Here is an 8,692-nt window from a genome sequence, read left to right on the forward strand (position 1 = left end):
TTTTAATTATCTTAACCTAGGATTGATCTACACCGAAAAAAATACCTCTTTTTTGTTTTAAAATCAAAAAATATTTACAGGTCGTTCAAAGCGCTCAAAGTTTTTCATGTATATTATATGGAAAAAAATGGTCGTAGAAATGGTAGAGCATTCTTGAAAATCTTTATTTTTTGATCCGGAAAGCTCGGCTTCTCTTCAGGAGATTTCCAGTAATAATACCCAATTGTTTATTTAACCATTTTTACATGGTAATTATGTTTTATAGGTCCGCCGAAAGCCCCTGGCCAGCGATGGGGGGACCAATTAAATGTCTTTAGTATTAAAAAATCGTTAAAGAAACAATTGGGTATTATTGTTGGAAGTCTACTGAAGAGACCTCGGGTTTTCCGATCGAAAAATATTGATTTTCGAGAATTCTATACTATATTTATGAAAAGTTTTTTCACCCCATATAAAATACATGGAAAACTTTGAACGCTTTGAGCTAACTCAACAATTTTTTTGATTTCAGAAAATTCATAAAATTAAAATTCCGACTTTTCTTTTTTTTTTTTACCACTCTAATATACATACTAAGATACATGCATAGCTATGTATGTGTATATTTTCATATGTATACCATATTTAATAGAAAAGACCATGTTTATAAGCACACTTAATAAAACCATTAAATGGTTTACAAAAGCATCATTATTTTATTAAGAAAAATATATATAATATTATTGGTCTGGCATTGTGACAAAAGAGCAGATTGACACAGTCATTGCTTGAGCTAATCTTCTCTTTTGCCACAGTGCCAGGCCAGTTGCTCAATTTCGTGAATATCCCTAATATGAAAAATTACTTCTTCTAGTGATACGCAATAGGGGTATTCTCTGAGTCTGGCAAAGCCCTTGCATGGTGCACTGATTGCCCGGCAAAAACCGGTTTTCGTATAGGACGGCTTTGCAAACTGTCCGATCTATGCACTGTGCAAAGGCTTTGCAAGACTCAGAGAATACCCCTAATGTTAAAATACAATGAAGTGTGAAGTTAGGAAGGGCAGCCTTACTGCTGAATATGGAGCGCTTCTAGTCCAGTTGGGAAGCTAAAACCTTATGTATGTACATATGTATAACTGAACAAAAAACATGAGTAATTGCGTTGAGACATTGTGTGTAAAAAAACACAACAGCGTTGCATATTACCTATTAAAAAATGGATTTTTAGTTGATATTTGTGTGTGGCATATCTCTTGGTCAGCCGAGCAGCATCAAATTTAATTTTTTATTTTTAGGTCTTACTTTTTACAATTTTGCCAACAGCGCTTTGACTCACGCAGGCATAACGGAAAATAAATAACGTTTATTTGGACGTTTAAGCGGTTATTTTAGCGTTTTTTATTATTTATTTTTTTTTTTTTTGTTGTATATATATATTTCTTGTGCACCAAATTGCATGTGCAAATTTCAGTAAAGCCGTAAATTTACACAAATTTCTAAACAATTTCGCATCTCTAAATTGCTACTACTAGCCTTATTTTATCACTTATTAGTGGGAATTGTTTTTGTTTTTTCTCCCATCACTTTCTATACATAGTCAAATAAGTTACGCCAGCGAAAATTTATCAACTCTTATTTTCACTTAAGTTTTGGAAAATTCACCGCCTACATAAACGACCGCTGCGACGTCTGATAGGCAACTGTAGCGGCAGCGACAAACCAAATAATAATACACCACCCAGCCAACCAGTGGGTAAACGTTATATTCATACATACTTACATACTTACATATGTACGTAAAATACGCATTCCACAATGCCAAATGCAAAAATACACAGCAAAGGAAAAGAAGACAATTTGTGATGTGGTTGCCAACTTACGTTAAATTAAATGAAGTTACCTTTTGTGTTGCGGCAGGCAACTCTATTCAATATGCAATTGCGAGAGTATAGCGCGCATGTATGTTTAGTTCTTATCCGAGGGAAAGTGGATTGCATCAAGGCGATTTGGTGCTCTACTAAATTTTATATCGCATGCGATAGAATTGTTGTTGGGGTACTGCAGCGAGATTGCTGCCAAGAAAGTACTACACATTGTTGTTTGATGCAAAGACAAGAACCACGAGTTTATTTACCTTCTTTAAATGCAGAACATATGTACATATAAAAATGTGTACATACTTATGAATGTTAGGACTTATGTATATGGTGGCTTTGTGATAGGATATTTTAAAATTTTGAGTTCACCATAGAATTACGTTACGCACGTACAGAGTCACAACTCAAAATAATACGTTTGTCAGAAAATGCGAACATCAATTTCTTAGCACATGATAATCATCTGGGCAAGGGCGACCTTGCCATAGGTTTTCTTTTTTAACAAATTATACATAACAAAAATTTGCTCCAGCTTTTTGCTGAAAGGTAAATTAAAGCTCTGCGTACATTTTTAGCGCATAATCTCAAAAATGTCGAATTTTTTGTTATGACTCTTTTGAAGGCGGTGTGCGATATTTAAGAATACGTATTGCTATTTTTAGTCTCAACGGAAAAGTTAGAAAATTCGTATCTTCGAGAAATACAAAAAAAATTCATTATTAAATTAAAATTAATTTTTGGAAAGTGTAAATTAAAATTGCAATATTAAATAAAATAAAGTTTATTAAAAATCTTAGATAAAATTAATTATAATTAAAATAATAAAATTAACTTAACTAAATCCAAATAAATAAAAATTAAATAAAATAGGGGATGTGGATTTCAATAGAATAAATAAATCAAACAAATAAATTAAATTACTTTAAATACAAAATAAATAAATCTTCCGAAAGATAGATAGTGAGACAGGAGATATCCAAGTATGTCTTTAGAGTTACTTTCGTCATTGAACTACCACGCATTCTTCACTCTGCGCCAGTCCTAACTTTACAGCATGAAATAGAGTAAGATATGAGGGGTATACACGATCCGGTGCATACGGTCTAGTATGGTGCATGATTGTTGCTGTTTCATGTGTTCAGGCAGCAACAAAATTAGCTATTAATGCTATCTATGCACCATGCTAGACAGTATGCACCATATGTACCCCAACTAGTATCTTGCTGTCAATGCCAATATTTTTCCGCGAAAGGGAATAACATTAGCTATCAAAACTATTTTGTTTGTTTGTAGAAAGCGCCACGATTAATTCGCATGGAGTGTTCAAAAACCACACTGTAACAATATATAAGAAAACACTGTACAGCACTTGGCTGGGTACTGGACCAAACCAACTTTTTTTCTAGAGATTCAGTCACAATTTTCCTTATACATGTATATAACCCTTTTTGTTCAAACTTATATTACAGGTGCTAAATATAGGGGTCAAGGGTCAGATCTTCGAAAAATCAAAAAAATTATATTTCAAAAAACGTTTAACTGATTTTTAAATGTTATAAGGGACCTGTAATATAAATTTGCACAAAAAAAGTTGTATACCGTTTAAGTACGAGTAAACGGCGGTATAAATACGTCTATACTTTTACTTTTTAAGTTATTTGCATACAATACTTAAAAATAACTTTTTACCAAAGGTCCTATTTCGAACATCGAAGGCGCATATCTCGGTTTCGGAGGCTAACTTCGAAAAACGGAAAACAACTTTTTTACTTATGACTCAATCTCTTGAAAAATAATGGTTACCCAGAAAAAAATTTGATTTTGCCGTATAATGCCTATCAAACTTGGGCGTTCAAAATTTTTGATTCTTATTTATGTCGCATTGATTGCGTCTCGTTTTTGTTAGCGAAGTGCAACCACCTCTCTAAATGTTTGTTTACATACTAAAGTGTGGTAAGGAAACTTTTGCTATGCGCCAATTTCGACCGGCAAAAGGGCTAAAACACAATTACACTCGACAACTCGATTTTCGGAATCAGCGAACGATTCTACACACAAATTGGATAGTAGCGTCTGGAGTAAAAACTCTAAATTAAAATTTGTTATCCAATTCAATAAAGAATTCTGTGTTGAAACAGATGTAGTCACGTGTGTGAGTTAATCCTTATTTTGCTCTGTAATCTACTTAAAGTAAAATTTTCTCAACAGTCAGGGTTTTACTGCCAGGTAATTAGTATATTTGGCACGTACGTGGATTCTCTTTACGCACGATTTATTGAGGCACGCTTCCCAATAGCTCGACAGCTTTCGGTTTTCTATATATCTTTTCATCCCTGCATATGTAGTTATATGCATAGAATACATACGGTTGATTGGAAATTTGGTTTAGTGATATTGCTACGCTGCATGGGCGTAGATGTACATATATATGCATGTACGTACGTGCATTAGGGTGGTTCAAAATAAAGTAAAGTCGAAATTTTAATGCTATCACCCCCTAAGATTGTACTATAACGAAAAAATAAAACCCCATTGGTTATTTTTGATATCAAAAAATATTTAGAGGTCGCTCAAAGCGCTCAAAGTTTTCCATGTATTTCATATATGAAAACTACTTTTCGTAGAAATGGTATAGAATTCATAAAAGTCAATATTTTTCAATCGGAAAACTCTGTTTCTCTACAGGTGACTTCAGTAATAATACCCGATTTTTTAGTTAAAAATTTTTTAATACTACAGATTTTTTATTGGCCACCTTATTGCTTTTTCTGGATTTTTTGTCAGGCCTATAAAATATAGTTTAAGTTGAATAAACAATTGGGTATTAATACTAGGAATCTCCTGAAGCGAAACGGGGTTTTCCGATTGAAAAATATTGATTTTCAAGGATTCTATATCGTTTCTACGGAAAATGGTAATACATGGAACATAAAACAATTCTAGGGAGTGAGGACATAAAAATTGCGGCTTTGATTTTTCCCAATGCATTTTTTTTACCAACCTAACGTACAAGCATTCATGCTATTGGTATTATAATGATTACAGACATACTTTTGTACAATGACTAGCAATTAGGCGGTTTTCAATTAAATATCGACTTTCTATGCTGCCAGCAAGCTATAGCCAATCGCCTTTATAATTAGTAAATTATTAAAATTTTAGATTAATGGAATACTCTAAATGAGAAATGTTTAGTTTATTGATGCAAGAAGCAGAATTAAATTGAATACGACTTTTTTATCTTTTCGAAATATAGATGTCTTAAACCTGTTGCGCTTCACATTAATATAGTTATATCTCATTTCCTCAAAATCATTTCGAAATAAAGCTTTCTCAAATAGCTGTTGTTTCACATTCATAATGTTGACTTAGATGAAACTTTTTAATTAAGTACATTGAATTTACTTGTTTGAACATCTGGCAGCGCTGTCATAGAAATGTAGTTTAAAAATTAATGGCGATTTTGTTTCTACAAAAAATGTTGCCTTCTCATCGCGCTTTTTTTAGTGTTTGTGCGTAGAGGGCAAAGAGAAGGTTGCATTTTTCGATAGAAACAAAATCGGCATACGATTTATATTTATTTTTAATTTTTGATTTAAATTTTTAATAAAATTTAATTCAAGTTCAAAAATGTGGCAACCGCGAGCACAAAAACAAAAAGATTTGAAAACACACGAAAAAATCAATATAGGTACTCACAGAACTATGGGACAAATATAGTAAAACTGAGTTTGCAGTTTTTCTCTGTGACGTCAGATTTTTTTTTCATAGAACTTTGTAATTTCAATGATATCGTTGCCCGTATGCCAGAAACATGAATGTGTAAAAATTAAAATTTTGAGAAATCAAGTTTGAAAGTTTTTTTTTTTTTGTTTATGAGACTTATATAACACTACATGCAATTATGCAATTGAATTTCAGATATAAGTAACCGGTCATTTAAGCAAGAGAGTTCTGAAGTGACTTATGCCACTTTCAAATTAAACGGCTCATATATAGCCATGAAATAGCATAAATATTTGATTGCTTTTCCACTTTTCGAGAAACTTCTTGTAATTGTTGTATTCGTAAGTAGTAAAGTTTTTCTCATTGTCACGGCGTTTTCAATGTCAATGGTGTCCTTGTGATTTGCTAGCTTTCCTTTACGGCCTACTGACATCCGTCTGGCATGAAGTTCAACAACGACACCGGCACGTCCGCGAAACTTACTAAAAATACTTTCAAAGAATTTTTTTTTGTTTTTCGAATTTTTGTTTATTTTATTGTAATCGCTCTCCTTTTTTTGGTCAAATAAGCCAAAAAACTTGTTCCATGAAATTTTTGCTATCTTATTTTGGCAGTGCTTCAACAGTCAGTAAACTACCGAGCATTGTTTTTATGTGGATGAGTAAATAGCCATAAAAAAACTTTACTTGAATAGTTCTTATTGAGTTTGCTTTGTAAAAATAGAGGTTTTGGTATATTCAAAAATGTTTAAATTCTTTTGAGTTAATTAAATATTTGATCAAGCCATGAACTATTACGGTCTCCTTTAAGTTATTGTTGGCCGCATGAGCCTTGTGGAAGTTCGGATGTCAAGTTTGCTTTTGATTTTATAGTAACAAAGTCAATCAGTTTACGTTCGTTTGCCGTACATTTGATTATCAGCAGAATTATTTAGCAATTGGAAGGTAGCAAACTGCATTTTCTTTCCGAATCACAATTGGGAACAAATGCTAGCATCTCTCAAAGTTGAAATTAGAGAACAAGGTAATGCCAATATTTATCTAGCAATTAACCGCTTGACAAATACACTAATACATTCGAACTGTCCTTTTTTCAGACCAGGCCTGCAGCAAATTAGAGCGTCAGAAATTCTTTAATGGGTCCAAAAGGAGCTATGAAAACTATAAATCTAATAAAAGGAAAAACTTTAAAGAGCCTCGTTGTAAGGCTTACAAAGAAAGACTATGGACAGAGATTCAATGAGATCTTCGGGACAAGAAATTAGAGCTAACGTTCCGCAAGATAGTTACTCTCTAAATACGAATTGGCAAAACGAAAGTATCAGAAAACTAGATGGACCGCTTCTAGACAGAGTTTTCAAGCTTCACGAATGTAATTGATAACGTTCAGATATCAATTCTAGCTCATGCGTCGGGAAGGACAAAGAGAAAGTTACACGGGCCATCAAATCAAATCGGGTTCGATCCGTTCGAAAGCCAGGTGGAGTCTTTTAGCAAAATCCTTGTCAAATGGTTATATACCCGGAAGGAGACCATAGCTGATATTTATTTATTTCAAAAACAGCAATGTTAAATTACTCTCCCCCAAAAGATTATAGACCAATAAGCCTTTCACTCTACATATATACACTCGAGGCTACCGACTGAGGACTTTTACAAGATTGCCTACTAGGGACGAATTGGATGCGAGCTCACTGATGTGAAATTATGGTATTACAATCTACAGCGATTGATCAAAGATGGAAAAAGGAAATGACGCGGCGTTCTATTCGTAGGATTAACAGAACAGTCAATTTTTACCATGTTCCACTCAGTGTTTATCGAGCGGAGAAACGAAGACTGCGTGCCTTATACAGAATAGCGAGTCTCTGTTCAAAGTAGTGAAGTCAAAAATTGTTCAGATTTGTTGCAGATTAGCGACGTGAGTGTTGCCCTATAACCACACCGATTCTTTATCTATTGAGGAATTCGTCATTTGTCATGGGTAGAAAACTACTACACTCAAGCCGGTAGTATATAAATTTTCTCTAGCTGTTCGAAAATTAACCTTAGGGCGGGAGGGTGTGCTGAGGGCAACCCTACACTGGGCCGTTCATTTCGGCTACCGAACTACTGCAGTGTCTTCCAGGTGGCGGTCTCAGCCATACTGGATACTATAAACTAAGTTCTAAATGATTTGAAAGGTTAAGAGGTATTTATCTTTAGTGGCATCCAAGCAGCAACCAAAGCTGTGAGTTCCGGCACAATTAAATCAAAAAATGTGCTGGGCCGATTGTAACGATCTCTGAAAGAGATGGCTCCTGGTCACAGGGACAAACAGACGTTGGGGTACGACCAATCAGTTTCTTCTAGGAAAATAACGCAATGACATGCAAACGACGACCTGTCGAATTTCTAGGCAGACTATAATAATTCCTAGTTGAGATCGGAAAAGGTCTCGAAACTTATATACTCTGAAGAGCGAGGACATATCACAATTGGTGCTCGAACAGGCCACTGCCTGAAAGGAAAAAACGCAGAACGGCTCGGATGCTGTAGATGTTCCAAACACTTTGAGGAAGAAGATACATTTCTCCCCTTGCTTTGCGCTTTTTGGCTGAGGAGTTACGTTAAAGGATTCAAAATGTTTCAACAAGGCGGAATGGAACAACTGTTAAGTCGTGGTACAAAGGGCCCTTAACTGCTGGCTCTGCGTACCAGTGGCAGCCACACCTACCTACCTATCTTAAGTACACAAATGTATTCTTCCAACAGGAGAAAAATCACTTTGGCGCCATTTACAATTGCCATTGCAACTATAAAATTCTCAACAAATGTCCTGACACTTGTTTAGTTGCAACTACACAAATACATACATACATGCGTACAATTCCTTTAAAAAAAAATGCATCGAATTGCAAGTGTCAGGAGTATACCAGAAAATAAATATTCTTGTGAATGTAGTAAATTCATTTAAAATATATAAATTGTATAAGCTGTTGATAAATGACACTGATGTGTGTGCGCTTGTTGTGTAGCAAAGGAAGAATGACTGTATGTTTGCGTATCAGTGGACAGACTGACGGATTGATGAATTTCTGGTTGTATGAAGTACATGGATGCTTCCGAG

Source organism: Rhagoletis zephyria, unplaced genomic scaffold (assembly GCF_001687245.7).
Source record: "Rhagoletis zephyria isolate East Lansing unplaced genomic scaffold, Rhagoletis_zephyria_1.1 Rzeph_scaffold_06588, whole genome shotgun sequence".
Taxonomy (NCBI): Eukaryota; Metazoa; Arthropoda; class Insecta; order Diptera; family Tephritidae; genus Rhagoletis; species Rhagoletis zephyria.